Here is a 17196-nt window from a genome sequence, read left to right as displayed (position 1 = left end):
AAAATAGACACAGATAGGATCATAAACCTGAAAATCAAAATTAAAACATACCGTGCCAATGAGACATTTTTGCGTAATTCCAACCACATGGTCATCCAGAAACATATTGGGGAAAAGTATTATTAGGGCTCATTTCTGTCTTAAAAAAATGAGTAATCATCACAATAAATGTACAGTCACTTGAAACTTTCCAGACTTTCTTGATACCCATATAAAGTGGCTGGTAATAGAAGCAGTAATATTCTTGCTAAACTAGAGAGTTAATTTTATTTGTAATTTTCAGCTGCTTTCAGCGTAATTGCACAATTTCCTCAATTATTAAAGTTCATTCTGCATACTTAAGTTCATTAGCCATTGTCAAATGGGCAAATTACTTTGCAATTTTAATATTTGTTGGACAAAGCTGCATTAATGGATTCACTCTCCAAACACAGTTTCTCAGCCTTCGCTAACAGTCTCCGCAGGTAATTGTAACCATCCAAACCAGAAGCCAGGAACGGTGTTATTTTTTTCTCTTCTTATGAACATCTCTTAAACGTTAGTGATTTTAACCATACAGGTGGGCGTTTTTGTTTGTTTACTTCCGAGGGAGGGCAAGGGGGAGGCCGGCAGTATTCGAGTCTTGCATAACACACGTGAAAAAGTACACGTGACGGTGAAATTTCTCAGCATGCCTATGCAATTTGCATACATATGGTACAGTCATCCGCACGATACAGGCCTATAAAACCATAATTTGGGTCTCTGAATAATCAATAAATCAGATTCTCAGTCAGATTCTGTTCTATGGGAGCTGTTGAGTCATCATGCTGTCTGCAGTATGATTCTGTACATTATACTATATCTATAATATGTGTATATGTTAAGTTTTCCATAGAGGGATTCTTTCTGTGATGTGACTGTTGTTGTTAGGCATTCTCAGAATTCCCCCCCCCACCTCTTTCCTTCTCCCCCCCCCTTTCCCTCCCTCACACACACACACACACACACACATCATGGAGCTATTTAATGCATGCTTATGCAGACTATATTTAAATATACATACATGCTCTTGGAACAAAAATGCCACTCTCTATTTGTTTTGTCTCTTGCAGTTATGAAGCACCTTTGCCCCCCATTATCTCATTTGATTAATGAATACACACTTGCTTCCCCCTATAGATGTGTAATTTACCACACTGTCCCCTAACGAGAGCGGCTGCTGAAATTTATCAGTATGGCTCTATGAAAACAAATACACTCCGACCTGCTGCTTGGTCTCTGTCTGTTCTTGGTGCCCACGGTCTCATTCCAAAATGTCTGGGTGCAGATAGCGGCAGACCTTGAGGAAGGTAACCCCTGCTAGCATGGTTTATCTCCCCAGTAATTAGGCTTGTATTTCTGCTTTATTAACTCAGATACAACAACGCCCTGCCCTCTGTCACCAGGGGGACTAATAGATGATAGTCACTCTGATTTGGAAACCGTACAAATTAAATGACAAAGTGAGAGGAAGTGAAGTTAAGGCAAATTGTGTAGAGATAAGGCAGCCAGTCATTTACACGCTAGTTTTTCAAATGTGAAGCAGGGGCTGTTGGCTTTTATATCTGCAGATGCAAGCCTACCAAAATAAATAAGCCCGGCTTCCTTGATGTGTTTGTTAAGCCTCAGTGATATGTGAGTTCTTGAACCATGTTAGGAATCATTGATTGTGTATGTTTAAAACCAGGGTCACTTTTTCCTCCCTGGAAGTCCTACATTTCATTGCTTTCCTTGAGAAGGATTTTCTTCTATTCCATGTGCTTGTGAATCCAAGTGTTTATTTTCTCAGGAGCATTGCAACAGGTCTCTATCTTCATCACCTATAGGGCAGATTTGCTTTCACATTTTTCTTTTAAATTCACGTCTAGCCTTTCTGGGAAAAACATTCACATACCTTGGGTAAGATTAAAATTACCCAAGGAAAGAAAATAATATTGAGTGATGGAAAGAAAAAAAAAAAGGAAAGAAAGAAAGAAAGGCCGTCCAGCAAAGCTGATTTCCACCGTTCTGCTGCATGGAGCTGTAACCATTGTTTAGCAATATGATTTAACAAGAAGCATTACCGCTGGGCAGGGAGCCGCCGGGTTTGGAGAAGGCTGATGGGATGTGATTATCTCCATGCAGAAATATCAGGTGGTTAAAGATAATTTGAAATGAGGTTACAATGAAGCGACACTAAGCTTCCCTCACTCGTGTCAAAACAATCACATCTTGTCTTGCTTTTCTTTTTTTTCCCTTTCACTTTGATGACACTCGCTCACATTGGAGGTGGAGACATTCTCATAGCAAACTGTAATCCTTGACTAATTTTAAATGTAATGTGGCTCTGTTTGAAACGCAGCTCTAAATCGGATCCAAAATCAGCTTCTGGATAATATGGATAGAATCTGCAGTATTTGTAATATTGGTAAGCCTTATGTTTCTGTTAGTCACAGAATTACAGTTCCATTCCACTACATTAACCGTATTCATGGTATAAACAGCATACGTTGACATAATAAATGACATTTGGTTAGAAAAATGTCTTTGAACTTCAGCTTTCCAAATGAAAACAGGTGAAAAAAACAGCATCAAATGTTAAAAACCATATGTCAGTAAATGAAACTACCTCGTCATATTATTTGATCACCTTAAATATAATTACTGTTTTGAATGATTAAGTTTCAAAGTCTGAGAACAGTTCTTACTTTAAAGGGATGTATTTCAGTGCTAGATATATTATTCATTATCTAAGAAAAATAAATCCACATAGCCGTACTTCTTGATTTACAAACAAAATAAAACAGGAAAATGGGTAAAGAATGTTAAACATTATCTCTAAGGATATGAAGAGAAATAATAATTGGGCCACTTGCCGAAAACTTTTAAAAAGTCCGAAAGAAGATTTGAAAGCCCGCTCTTTTGTGTAAGAGATCACTGGGATGTTCTGCCCGTTTCAAAAGTTTAATCAGCATTAAGAAAGAGAAGCCCAAAGCTCCTGTGCACACGACAGACAGCTGGACACTGTGCCCTCCGCAGGGCTGTAACACAAGGTCCGGTTTGAGGACTAAAATGCTTGGGAATTCTAAAAAACAGCTGTGTTCACATCCACATGTGAGGCAAAACCTCCTCAATGTCCCACTTCATCCCTGCTTTATCAATCAGCTGCCAATCAATTGTAGCACCTAGCCCCTCCCCCCTCGCCCCTACACCCCCTTACTCCATCATCCCTTCCTAGCTTCCACCTAGGAGCCTAGGAGCCTCTTTCTAGTCTGCTGGCCGTGTTTATTCTGATGCAGGGAGATGACAATTAGTCATATTTATCCGTGCTGGGTCCATCTAATCCCCACTGCTTTTACTCATGTCAAATCCATTATCCCAAACAAAGCTTCGTATGTCTTGTTGGAGATGCACACAGGCTTGCCTTGTTTACTCTAAGAAGATGGATTTTATGGCAACGTTGAATACATACTGAGCCCTAACTAATGGGGCCACTTGGCATGGTGGGGCAAACACACTGGCAATTCATTCCACCCCGATCCAGTGCTGTGAACTTCGTCCTGAAAACCCAAGGCCTCTGGCTGTGCCTTCAAGACCAACAGCCTTGGGTCTCCGGCTGATCTCCTAAATTTTGCCCACAATTAAACAGTCGTGATTGCTGCACTCCCGTGTCTTCACCAATGATACCGTGTAACCCTCTCCCTTCCACCCCCCCCCCCCCCCCCCACCCATAGCCGGCGACTCTTTTTGTACCCAAGCCCTGAGCTTCTTTGTGCATTTTGGTGCTTTATTTTTGAGTCTGGTAAAGAAAGGAAACCCCCTCCCTCTCTTGTTTATTTAGAAAGAAAAATCTTAGGCGCTCTGGTTACTTACATTTGTCAGCATTTCTTTGTCTTCCAAACCATTCTAGCTCTTAATATGGAGGTTTTATGGGTTATTTTATCAGAAAATGCAGACTTTTGCTAGGTGACCTCAGCAGTTAGGATGGGTTTCAACGTGCTCGGAAACCCCGGATTTCACCCGAAAAAGCAATATAGGGCATATGTTAACATCTAGAGCCTGAAAACACAGCCAGTAAGAGTCGCGCAGACTAAAGGAAATCACTACTTAATTCCACAAACATTTGTTTCGGTCCAGGAATGGCACTAGAAACTTTTGAGCAGTCTGGCTCCAGGCTCCGGCGCGGCCAGCACACGAGGGTCCATAACGTGCGGCACAGCGCCATCTGCCGCCGGCCCGGCCGCCCAGACCGCCGTCACAGTTCGGGGGTGGCTCTGAAATCTACCAGGTAGGTTTCCCCGACCTCCGTCCCCTGGGGCTTCCGGCTGCTGGGGAGTTCTGGACCGTCCTAAAAAGGGAAGAGTGAGGGATACTGTACTGGAGAGAAAGAGCAGTGCTGGAGGAACCGTTCCAAAGACCTATTCACATGTAAGCGGAGGAAGATTAATACTTTTGGAACCAGGCTCCAGAAGTCTTGCCAAGGGGCGCAGGTTTTGAGCGTTAAAGGTGAAGCTGAGTTTATTTCCATCCAAAGCAAGAGTTTGTGTTTCCTCCTTTCTTTCTGTCTATAAAACGTTGTCTCCTAACCATATCGTGTTCACACCCGGGCTCTGGCTCTGCTCCCTACTTCACGGAGGTGAGGTCTCTCAATTCAGGGACGCTGTGTGGCTGTGTGTGTGTAGATGTGTGGTGCGTGAGTGGGGGACGCAGAAGTGCTTTTGGAGACACTGGGGCTCTGTTTGCCCATCCATTCCAGAAATCAGCGGAGGACGGCTCCTCTCAAGGGCAGAGTGCCAGGACTGTGGAAATGTATCAACACACTTCTGCATGTTTCCACACTGCCTTGAATGGGATCGCAGACTCCAGGAAACTCATCTCTGATAAATTGCAAAAGACCCAGACTAAATGGACCGAAGAGGTGGTCATTATTCTTAAGGGAGGGACCTCACTGTAATACAGGATAAAGCGTTATCTGCCATTATTTTTTAAGGCTGTGTTGGAAATCCGATATTTTCATCCCACCTCCAGCTACCAGGCCTTTTGTTTACTCCCATTTCCATCCCGTAACACTGGCTGCCAGCATCTCCCTCCCCTTCCTCCACTTTGCTCTGCACCCATGTCCCTGCACCCTTTTCCCCATATACACAGAAGGTAGACCCAGTACGTGGCCATCTCCGCCACCTGGGGAGAAAGAGGAGGCCCAGAACCATTCCTGGCTTCCACTGAAGGATGTTTTGTTTAGGCCCCCTCGGAGTGGCTTCTCTGGTTCTCCGTGCATAGTGGCACGGTGGCATGGAGTGAGGATTAAGTGTGATTGCCTCTGTGAACCGAAAGGACTAGAACCGATCTGCCTTCACCCAACATCCGGCACAAAACTGCCTGTGAATGAGACAGTCTAAGGGGACAGAGCTACCTGGGCCTTCAAGACATCCAGGTCTCAGGGCCATTAGGAAAGCCTGCTGTTTTCCCAGGGAGCTGCCCCTCAAAATTGAGAGTTTTGTAAAACATTGTTCGTCTAGATGCTGCGAACTATCCTTCTGTGGACTGGAAATCTGGTATTTTCGGGGGAATTCTCTCTCTTGTCTCTGTCTCTGTCTCTCTGTCTCTCTCTCTTCCGGCCTTCCTCCCTCAGACACACTCACACTCTCTTTCAGAAACAAAAAGTCAGATACGTTCATTACAGAATTCAAATTTAAGATCTAGAGGATTTTAGAGACCAGGGCTGCCAGATAAAATACAAAAACACCCAGCTAAATTTGAATTTCAGAAAAACAATGAATAGTTTAAGAACAGTATACGAAATATCCCAAATAGCTCTGGGGACATGCTTCTACTGAGAAATATCCATGGTTCATCTGATATTCAAATTTATCTAGATGCCTGTGATTTTTGGTTTTGTTTTTACCAAATCTGGCCAGCTACTGGAGACCCGTTAGTGCACGTAAAGGCAGTAAACTGAGATCAAAAGACACAAAGTAATATGCCCGGTTACAGAGCTGGTTAGAGGCAGAACCAGAGCCAGAAATCAGGTCTAGAAATTCAGTTTAGGTTCCTCTTAATCAACCACACTAACCTTTTCTTCCCCCAGGATAGCCGACTGGGGGCATAGATACCAAGTGAGCTCGTGTAATAAAATCAGTCCTTTATATAATCATTTCACGGTGACGGTGCATGCTTCAAAGGACCGTAAGTAAAATGCCACTCATTTGGAAATGCCACTAGTTTATAATTTGTGAAGTTTCCTGCCCAAGTGAATCTTTACATAGCAACCCTTCCTTGCTGGAGAGTCTAGCACTTTTCTTTTTCTAGACCGTTGTTCATGATGGCTTCGAGGACTTTGCTCCACCAATTTCAAACACGAAAGCACCCCCTTACAAGCAAACAGCCATGTGACAACAGTTGACCCTTGAACAACAGGGGCTTGGAATGCACAAGTCCACTTGTGTGAGGATTTTTCGCAGTATAGGACTGTAAGTGTATTTTCTTTTCCTTATGATTCTCTTAATAACATTTCCTTTTCACTAGTTTACTTCAGGGACACAGTCTATGATAGATGTAACTACAAAATATGTGTTAATCAGCTGCCTATATCATCAGTAAAGTTTCCAGTTAAAAGTAGGCTATTAGTAGTTAAGTTTGGGGGGGGGGTTTAAAAATTATACGCAGATTTTCGACCGTGGAGGGGGTTGGTGCCCCTAACCCCCACATCGTTCAAAAGTCAACCATATCCCTCTCCCCTGGCCTTAAAACAATAGTTCTAGGGGCGCCTGGGTGGCTCAGTTGGTTAAGTATCTGACTTCGGCTCAGGCCATGATCGCACGGTCCGTGAGTTCGAGCCCCGCGTGGGGCTCTGTGCTGACAGCTCAGAGCCTGGAACCTACTTCAGATTCTGTGCCTCCCTCTCTCTCTGCCCCCCACCCCCGCTCATTCTTTCTCTCTCTCTCTCTCTCTCTCTCTCTCAAAATTAATAAATAATTTTTAAAAATTTAAAAACCAAACAATAGTTCTAAAGCCAGTAGTGTAGACAGAGTACTGTTTATCTGGATTAAAAGGCTAAACAGATCATCTTCCAACGTTCTAATTGTTATCGTACACTTAAATTAGTTTTCATGGCAAAACAGTTATCGTGTCTCATGGAAAACCTCAGGGCACCACGGGAGGGGCTTTATTTGGGGGCGGGGTTGTGAAGATGTCAGCCCAGCCATGCGCCGGGTCGCCTCTCAGCCTCCCTTTCCTTACTTTTGAACTAAGGGTTCAATTCGTCATAATGCCTAAGATCCACTGTGGTTCTAAAACACTAGATTTCTAAAAATCACTGAGGCGCCGACTCTGTTGATGCTGCTTTTTAAGTCCCAGTTGGCAAGTAGAAGCCGGAGTCGTCTGGAAGTCTTTTGGAAGTGCCCGGTGCCCGGAACAGTGCTGGCGACTGACTGTGCGCGCCCCCCTGCCCAAGCAATCTGGCTCCCCGAACCAAATTATAAAAGCTCACACTGAGGAAGGCAAGGAAGAGGTGTTAATGAAACTAGCTGTAATGCAAAGAAAGGTCAGCTTTAGCTGCAAGCCCTGAAATGAAACAATATAATTGCAAACTCGAAGAGGGCCCTAGGTGAGACAGGGACTGTGTCCACACCGCGTCCTCCCAGCCAAGCCCAATCCCCACCTGAGCAACGGCCCCCAGGGGGGCTCTAACTGGGCCACAGCAGCGAGAAGTCACCGTTTGAAGGATGCGGACCTTTTACAATTAGATCCAAATGCCCAGCCTAACGATGGAGCTCCGTGAGCACCGCGCATACGCATTACGGTTGGCGAGGAAAGCCCGAAGTACAACGTGAAGAAGTGATCTGGCCGAAGATGGCAAAAATCCTCGTCTGTCTGGGAACTCTCATTTCACGCTTGGAGCTCCCAGTTCTCTAACGAATGTAACATCAGAGTAGATGAGGCCGGGTGGGGACAGAAGAGTGAGGTTTTCTTTCCCTCCCTCTCTTCCTTCCTTCCTCTTTGGACTTTTTTTTTTTTTTTTTTTAACCTTATAATGGCTCCTGCAGAGAGGCCATTCAGCAAGGCTGAGGGGGGACCCAGAGCCGAGATGCTGGAGGGCCTCGAGCTGCCGTCAACCTGTGGCCTTGAGCCTTCTCTGCCTGCTGGGTCTGCTCCTGCAAAGAGGAGGAGTAGTGACAGGGCTGTGACTCCCCAAGACGGATGGGTAAATTCTTTTGAAACCATAAAACCCTCAAGTGCTTTGTCCATTTCTTGAACGGGGCCAACTCAGGGACCAAGCTCGGAAATGCTACACGGATTATTTCCACTGAAATGTTTTCCTGTGGCTCGGCGTCATCTTGGACCATCCCCGGGGCTTTCGTTCTCAAGTACGTGCCACGGTTTTGCGAACTTCTTTTTTTTTCAGATGGAGAATGTGCTCCTGGGACTCCATTAGGCGAGTCTAGGTTTAGCCAAGAACCCAGGCATGACCTGCTGGGAGTAATGTTAACTGTGTAATGACTAAAGAATTAAGCCCCCTTGAGAAGAAATCAGTGACTTTGAAAACTTGACCAGGCCCTTAGGACTATGCCCCTTCCTAAAGAGTAGACAACACCCAGATTTGTTGCTAGTGGTTGTGACGAGCAAGAAATTTGGGTATTTTGCCTGCAACCCTCATCAAAAGGTACTCTTATCCCCATGCTATAGACGAGTAAAGGCTAAGGCTGAGAGAGGTTTATTAACTCAGATAACATCACTGCTATTCCTTAGTAGAGACAGGACTAGAAACGAAGTTCCATCGACTCTAAAAAGTCCATGTTTGCAATGACTTCTGATAGTAATAGACGGCTTTAATTGATCATCTACTACATACTGGATACTGTTATGAGCACTCTACGCATATTACCTCAGTAAACTCCTACAGCAACTGGGTGAGGCAGGTACTCCGGGTTTTTTGTTTTTAAGTTTACTTACTTCTTTGAGAAAGAGAGAGAGAGAGAGAGGGAGTGAACATGCAAGCAGAGGAGGGGCAGAGAGAGGGAGAGAGAGAATCCAGTACAGAGCCCAATATGGGGCTCCATCCCAGGACCCTGGGATCAGGACTTGAGCGGAAATCAGAAGTCGGGTGCTCCACCGACTGAGCTAAGGTGCTCCAAGGTGGCTGCTACTATGAAGCTCATTTTGTGGATGAGGAATGTGAAAGACGGAGACAAGGTGACGGGCTGGAGACTTCAGCCACCAACCCCTCCGGGTCAGTGGAGGCTGCCGGCTTCCCTTCTAGTCAAATTTCCAGTAAAGCCTCATGTAAAATGCGAAAGATAAAATGGAACAACCAACAACAACAGAGAGCAACGTCCTCCCAACCCCCAGCCAGATGGCTGTGTATACCTTCTTCACCTCCAGGCAGAGGTTCTGTCCTCCACTTCCTTATGCATAAAAATACGATCTGGTGGGGCGCCCGGGGGGCTCAGTCGGTTAAGCATCAGACTTTGGCTCAGGTCACCATCTTGAAGTTGCGTTCAAGCCCCACGTCAGGCTCTCTGCTGTCAGCACAGTGCCCGCTTTGGATCCTCTCTCCCCGTCTCTTTGCCCCTCCCCCGCTAGCTCTCCCTCTCTTTCAAAAATAAATAAACATGAAAAAACAGTAAGACGTGGTGGGGCAAGGGGTACCCTTAGGTTCACCTGGGTTCCTCCTGTTCCCTATGGTGATAGGCAGTGGAAAGTTGGTTCTTTAAATAATTGCACGATCTCTTTCTCTACACACGCGCGGGCGCGCGCACACACGCGCGCACACACACACACACACACACACACACACACACGCTTTCCCCTCTGATCTGAAAATCCTGAATCCAAGTTTTGGAACTTTCCTTTGACTCCTTCGTTCAGCACAGCTCTCCAGCTGAGGCCACAGATACCCCAGTACCGTTGGCTGCCGTGAGGTGGGGTCTCAGCTCCAAACCCGCGGCATTAACCCAGAGGCCCGCCAGCCCCCTTTCTGCCTGATAAGAGTACAACCGGAAGGAAGCTGGCGGTTTTATTTCCCTCAGTAAACCTATTCTGCTGAATGTAAACACTGTATAATATTCCACCTGTAGGTTCTGTAATTAAGGTGCATCGGAGCCACCATCAACACAGTGACAGGCAGAGGGAAAATTAGTGACCTCCCACGGATTTTTCAAGTCGGTCCATTTACTACTGTGAAAATCACCACGTCATTAGCAGAGGGGTTTTTAGAACAATTTTACGTGAAGGAAGCCTGCTCGCCTTACAGCTCTTTGTCCGTGAACCTCCTTGCCCCCTCTCTGTCTGGCTTTAGGTGAAGCTCCCCCCATCGGCACCTCCTCCTTGGAGCCTCCGTTGCCTGGGGCGAGGGGGGGGGTGCAGTTTTGGAAGGAGGTGAAGTTTTCCATCCGGAGTGGGAGGAACAAATGGCCTCTCCGCAGGAGACTGAGGTCCGGCAGAGAGGGTCCTGGGACGCCACCACCAGCACCTTCCCTTGTGTTTGTGGAGCTATCGGGTGACAGTTAACATGCCTCGCTGGGCTCCCGTGTTGCCTGAGAGAGCTCACGCTCTGACACAAAATTAATCTCCACGGACGCCACTCGGGAGATTGATAGCTGTGGGCCGGGGATTCTGCACACCGTCTTCCAGATGCCAGGCTTGTCAGCTGCGGGCCTGGGAGGGACACAGGCCCCTTCTCTCCGCCCGGCCCGTCCAGCCGCAGTGCTTTCCATCACTCCCAGCCATGCCTCTGCCACCAGGGAACTGGAGGCACTGCTCGGGATGAGTTGGAGAAGGCGAGGCACGCCCTGACATCCTTTTCCATCTATTGACCGAATGCTCCCTGCGGCCAGGACAAGGGGATCCGTTCCCTCACCGGATGGAAGGCCGGCAGGGCAGAGGCAAAATGCACAGCCTTTTGAGTCCCACCCAGCTGGGTTCTGCTTCTTGCTCCGTCACTCCCTTCCTGGGCCTCTGGGTGCCGCAGTTTCCTCATCTGTAAAATGGGGCTCACCGCAGCTCGCGTCACTTCGGACGGGTGTGCAAAACCAAAAGGGGTGACCCATGACGTGACTGCCCAGTGCACAGCACCTCATAAACCAGGAGCTGGGGAAATTTGTTTCGGGAAAAGGCCAGACAGAAACGATTTTAGGCTTTGTGGGCTGTAAGGTCTCTGTCACAACTGCTGAACTCCGCTCCTGTAGTCTGGAAACAGCCATAGGCCATATGTAAATGAACGAGCGTGGCTGTGTCCCGATAAAACTTTATTGACAAGAACAGGTAACGGGCCAGATATGACCCTCAGATCCTAGTATGCGGATCCCTGTTAATTTGAAATCTGAATAAATGTCAGCGGCTGTCCCTACGGATAACAATACCTGACTGACAAGCGATTCTGTGCAAGGAGTTGCTGGTGAATGAAGAGGCCATGGTCCATCTTGAAACTTACTATTGGTCTTAGGGGAGGGGAAGAGAGGGGAGGTACTAACTCACAAATATTAAGTGAGGGCTGACTGTGTCCAAGAAGGAGTATGCGTAAACTGAAAGCTGTTGCACAAAGCCTAAAGCAGTAACTGCCACTGAATTTTTCATTTTTATTTTGTGAAACACCACCCCCACCTCGTGAAAATAAATCAAAAATATTTTGCATGAACCTCAAAATTCTGTCACCTTTGGTGACTTAAGTTTTTTCCAAGAAAAGTAAAGAAAACTAAACCCGCGCGAACATCACCGCCCCAGACTCTAAACCTGTAGTGTGCTGCTTTAGGTACAATCAGCAGAGAGAAAAGCCATTGGAGTTTTGTTTAAATGCCCAGCCAGTTTGCCCAAGTCAATACTCAAACAGTCAAAACAGCCAACTTAATAATTTTTTTTTTTTGATTGAACAGGCTAGTTAATTTAACCAGGAACCTCAGTGGGGAGAAGTCAAGGTCTCGGCTGCCAAGAGCATTAGGAGAGAAGTGAGTAGCATCTCCACCTTCAAGGTAAAAATCCAAAGACGTCATTTAAAAACATCTTGAGTTTGGGGGGGCCTGGGTGGCTCAGTCGGTTAAGCATCTGACTTTGGCTCAGGTCATGATCTCGCGGTTTGTGAGTTCGAGCCCCGCGTTGGGCTCTGTGCAACAGCTTGGAGCCTGGATGGAGCCTGCTTTGGATTCTGTGTCTCCCTCTCTCTCTGCCCCTCCCCTGCTCATGCTGCCACTCTCTGTCTCTCAAGAATAAATAAATGTTAAAAAAATTTTTAAAACATCTTGAGTTTAAGAACAATGTCAAAGAGTGTTTGAAACATATATACATATATATATTCATATATACACATGCATATATACATATACACACACATAGACACGCACGCACGCGCACACACGTGCACATATTCAAACTGGTCTCTAAGGTCAATTATACAGAGGTAGGCAGATAACGTAGCTGCTCCTAATCTGAAGAGGAGGGCGTCTGCTTGGGTGGTAGGCAAAACTGACGTCTTCTATATTATAGACCATGTACATGTTCATTCACTCACTTAACTCTACAAACATCATTGAGAATGCACTCTGTGCATTGTGTGGAGCTGGGCATTAAGGGATACCAAAATGAGTGAATCATGGAATTTAAGCTATTATAGGGTGCTCACACTGAGTGTGATGGAGAAAGTAACACAGCCGACCAGGAGGAGGTCCGTAAGGATCTGCGTGTTAATTCCTTCCTCTGACAGATGCAGGTCAAAATTTAGTTTTAACAAGGGTGAGATCCCTCTTCTAATAAAGGATAACATTAGAATGGGAAAAAGGAGCCTGTGTCTCTACCTGTGTCTGATGGCACTCTCTAGAATGGTGACATCAACTGCCTCTTCAATCGCGCCCTGGGGAGAGACTCACCTGTTCCTACACCCCCTTTCTCTATGAGTCACTGCCATTCCCACCACAGCCCCTGGGCTATTCCAATGAGAAAAGTTGTTGGGATGGGCGCTTCTTGCCTGCCTTGCCTATTTGTTTTCTTTGTTCTTTTTCACCTCTAAGGGATTTGTTTCCCTTTGCTTTTCCCCTACCAACACAATGTTAAGGTCCAGCCACTCCCCACTTCTCTTCACCCCCAAGATCCCCGGGAGCCGTAACTGGTTCACAAAGATAACTTAGGTTTCACACGCTGTCAAACCTCCCTCTCCTCCTGATGTTTGACTTTGTCCCGGATCTGAAGATCACATGGTAATTCAGCACAATTCTACCATATGCTGGCTCCCAGGGTGTGAAGGGCTTGGGGCTCCTGAGTTCTGAGCCCCAGCCCAAAGTTGGCGCTCATTTTCAAAGGCAATCACAAGATGAATATCAAAGAGTTTACAGAATCCACATTGGGAAACCTGTCAGAAAATTGTTGGGAAAATAAAGTGAATCAATAGAATGTCAAGAGACTCAAATGGACAAAATATTGAATATTCATTTTCTCAAGTTTCACAGGGGTAGGGATTTACGAGGACCAAGGCAGCTTGTGGGATTTTCGGCTTTCCTTGGCATGGTTCAAATAATTTTTTGTGCTGTGCATTGGATTAGTATTCAATTAACTCCTTTAAAATTATAATGTGTAACTTCAACAAACTTGCGAACGGGTCTACAGCACAATTAGAGCAGTTAATAGTCACCAGGTACAACAAACGAATGCTGTATTTCTATAAACAGAGAATGTCTAAAACAAATTCAGTGATGGTGTTTGCCATTGGCATAGCTAAGCCACGTTCGGGACCAGCGATACCTATAAACACTGGAGAAAAATTACAAAGGGTTCCTTTTGTCTCGTGTATATATATGTATGTATACATATATATATATAGGACACAGAATGCATGCAGAAATTGTTTATTTCCGATATGGTTACATTTCCCCCAAATCCAACATGCTAACATCTGCACAGTTTGTTACCTGGGCTGCAAATGCGTCACTATGGCTGCCAAAATGTTTTAAACATCATCCCTCCATTGCTTTTACAGGAGCCATTTTTGAAGGAAACAAAAGATGATTGTATCAATACTGTGTAGATATCAGCTTTAGACTGGAAAAAAGAAATCACTTGGTGATTTCACATATTCAGGCCTCCGCCCTCAACCAGAGAAACAGCATGAGCAGGAAGAGCCCTTGTAAGACTGGGAATTTCAGAGGAAAGCCAGGGGCCATCTTGGTTGTTGGGTCCTCGTGCTGTTCATGTGTAAAAAATGTACTGGAATTTCATTATTGTGGTAGGATCAAGACTGCCACTTTCTGTACGTGTCTTAGTTTCCTTATGCAAAACAAATAAAATTCATTTCAAGAACTTTAAGCCTTTGATTTAATGCTAAATCAGAGACTAACTCCCTGGTTGAGGGATTCGGCACCTTAAACTGATCTACTCTAAAATGACTATGAAAAAGGGACTTTAAATCTGAAGGTTGTAACCTCAGTATTTGTATTTCCAATCAACTATTACTTGAGGCTATTTGTGACTTTTAATAATAGATTTGGGCCGTAGGATATGACAATATTCCATGTGCCACATCTTTATCTATATCTTGAAAGGTTTTCTCCTCCGTTTGCCAACGCAAAGTGCCTTACCCACTCCTCTCCACACACATCCAGACAATTATGAAAGGATCATGTAACAAGTTAAATAGATTAACTACTTTCGATAGTTTGTGGAAGAAATGCTACGTCTCTTTTCCGCAAGGCTGTAAAACTTTCTCACCATTCTTAAGTAACCGCAGAAATAATAAAAGCTAAAAAAGAAAAAAAAATTAATTTAATTTTTTATTATATATATTTATATATATTAATTTATATTAATTTATATATATATAATTTAATTAATGCAATTTAATTTTTTTTTTGAACGAGTTCTCCTCTAGCCTTAGAAGATTAGTTTTCAAAGCAATGGTAAAATCATTGATGTACCTCTTTTCAAGTCAAAAGAAAAAAAGACTCCTCACTACCAAACATTTGCTCTTCAGAGCCTGGCAAGAAGGACGAAAGAGGACCAGACGGCCACATCCTAAGAACAAAGTATTGTCCAGGTAGCGGTTGGCTACAATCGCATCTCTTTCCACGTCTTTTTAGTAAAGTTTTTCTTTCCGAAATGAAACTTCATTTTCTTTCCCTAATCTTTCTAGTGGGTATCTGTCAGTTCTTCTGCATGACTTGGCTACATGAAAGCTTGAAAAACAAAAAGAAAGGAAGAATCCAGAACTGGTGCTATTTTACATTCACGGTTGTTCTGTGATTAAAAAGTATTCACCAAATATATAAATAAATAAATAAATAAATAAGTAAATAAATAAAAAGTATTCGCCAGAAAGCTACTTCTTTCTCTGCATTTAAAGAAGACATTCAACATACGTGATCTGGAAGGAAAAAAATGGCTTCCCCCCCCCAATAAATATAGAAAGATGACTTAATTATACTAATAATTGCAAATTCTCCCCCCACGTTAGACTATAAATGAATGTCAATGAAATCCCCCATCTTCTTTACTTCATTAAAGAACCCAAAAATTTATGAGGAGAAATAGATGTGTAAGAATAACCGAGAATGTTTGAAAAGAAGAGTCATAAAGGAGATTTTCTCCTGCCACCAATTAGAATATATGATAAAGTTAAAATACCACTGGATGCTGATATAGGGTTATTGAAACAAACAAAAAAAACCTCCTAGAAACATTCCCAACTAAATATAGGAAATTTAGTGTTTGATCAAAGTAACACTTAAATAAGAAAATGTGCTATATTATTCAATAGTTTTGGTGTTGTGACAATTGGCTATTCCTTTGGGGAGAGTGAAGGAATAGGAGTCCCTGATTCAAATGACTGAAAGAATAAATTTTAGATGAAATCTAAATGACATTTAGGTGACATTTATAAGTGTAAACAAAGGACACAATGTTCTCCAAGAATATGGAGGTAGATATTTATGTAATATTGGATTGTGAAGCATGAATCCTAAGGCAATAATCATGAAAGAAACTAATAATGTTTATTACATAAATGCAAAAAAAGTCTGCATACCAAAATATCAAAAATTATGACTATGAGGAAAGGACAAGCATGTTTAAATATATTAACAAAATTACATGTTTAAATATGTTAACAGTGAATATGTTCAATATATAAGCAGGTGTAACAATTCAATAAGAAAGAGATAAAGACAGACAATTCACATAAAGTGCAAAAAAAAGTGCAATGGTAAATAATTTACCTGGGCACATGTGGGCACCTGGGTGGCTCAACCGATTAAGTGTTCAACTCTTGATTTTGGCTCAGGTCACCATCTCCCCATTTGTGAGACTGAGCCCTGCGTTGGGCTCTGTGCTGACAGCGCGGAGCCTGCTTGGAATCATCTCTCTCCCTCACTTTCTGCCCCTCTCCTGTTAGTGCTCACTCTCTCTCTCAAAATAAATAAAGATTTTTTTTAAGAAACCCCAAAATGAGAAAAGCAAACAAAAATATGTAAAATATAAAAGCAACATAAAAATGGTACCATTGTTTAAAGATGGTAGTTTGGCGAATATTTTTGAATTTATTTTTTGCTTCTCTTTCCAACATTTTCATTACATAACAAATATTACTGTGTGTGTGTGTGTGTGTGTGTGTGTGTGTGTCCTACTCTGGAAAACCCTGGATTCTCTTTTTTCTCCACCAGGTCTGCAGAAGATCCTCCTTACTTTTCCCCTTCCTTCAAGTACCTGTGGACCCTCTCCTGAGTTGAAGTTTCCTAGAAGTGGAGATTCTTTTTCCCCATTCTGCATTTTGTTGTTCTTGGTTAATTTTAGAGATTACACAGGAGCTAGATATTTCTCCTCTGCCCTCATTAACAGGAAGTCTTTTACAATGTTTCCAAACTCTTAAGAAATTGATGTTCTTTGAAACAAACTCAGATAATATAGAACTACACACACCAAGCAGAAATTTTCTTCTCCATACCCAGTAACATATTTTTAGGGATGACCTAAGTTAACACCAGAGTGTGGTGTGTGGCAATTTTCTGGTCTTTTCTCTATGCCTTTATAAATATTTTACCTATTCAGTCCATCACAATTTATTTTGGTAAAGATTTTGTAAAGTGAAATATAATCGCTTACTTTTAAATTTATGAGTGCCAGGAGCAGGATTTATACTGTGGCTCTTCTCTATACTCTTCTAGTATAAATGAGAGAGGAGAAAATCAGGGATGGAAAGGTATAAAATAACTTTTTTTTCTGTCT

Source organism: Lynx canadensis, chromosome E2 (genome assembly GCF_007474595.2).
Source record: "Lynx canadensis isolate LIC74 chromosome E2, mLynCan4.pri.v2, whole genome shotgun sequence".
Lineage (NCBI taxonomy): Eukaryota > Metazoa > Chordata > Mammalia > Carnivora > Felidae > Lynx > Lynx canadensis.
This window is presented reverse-complemented; position numbering follows the sequence as displayed.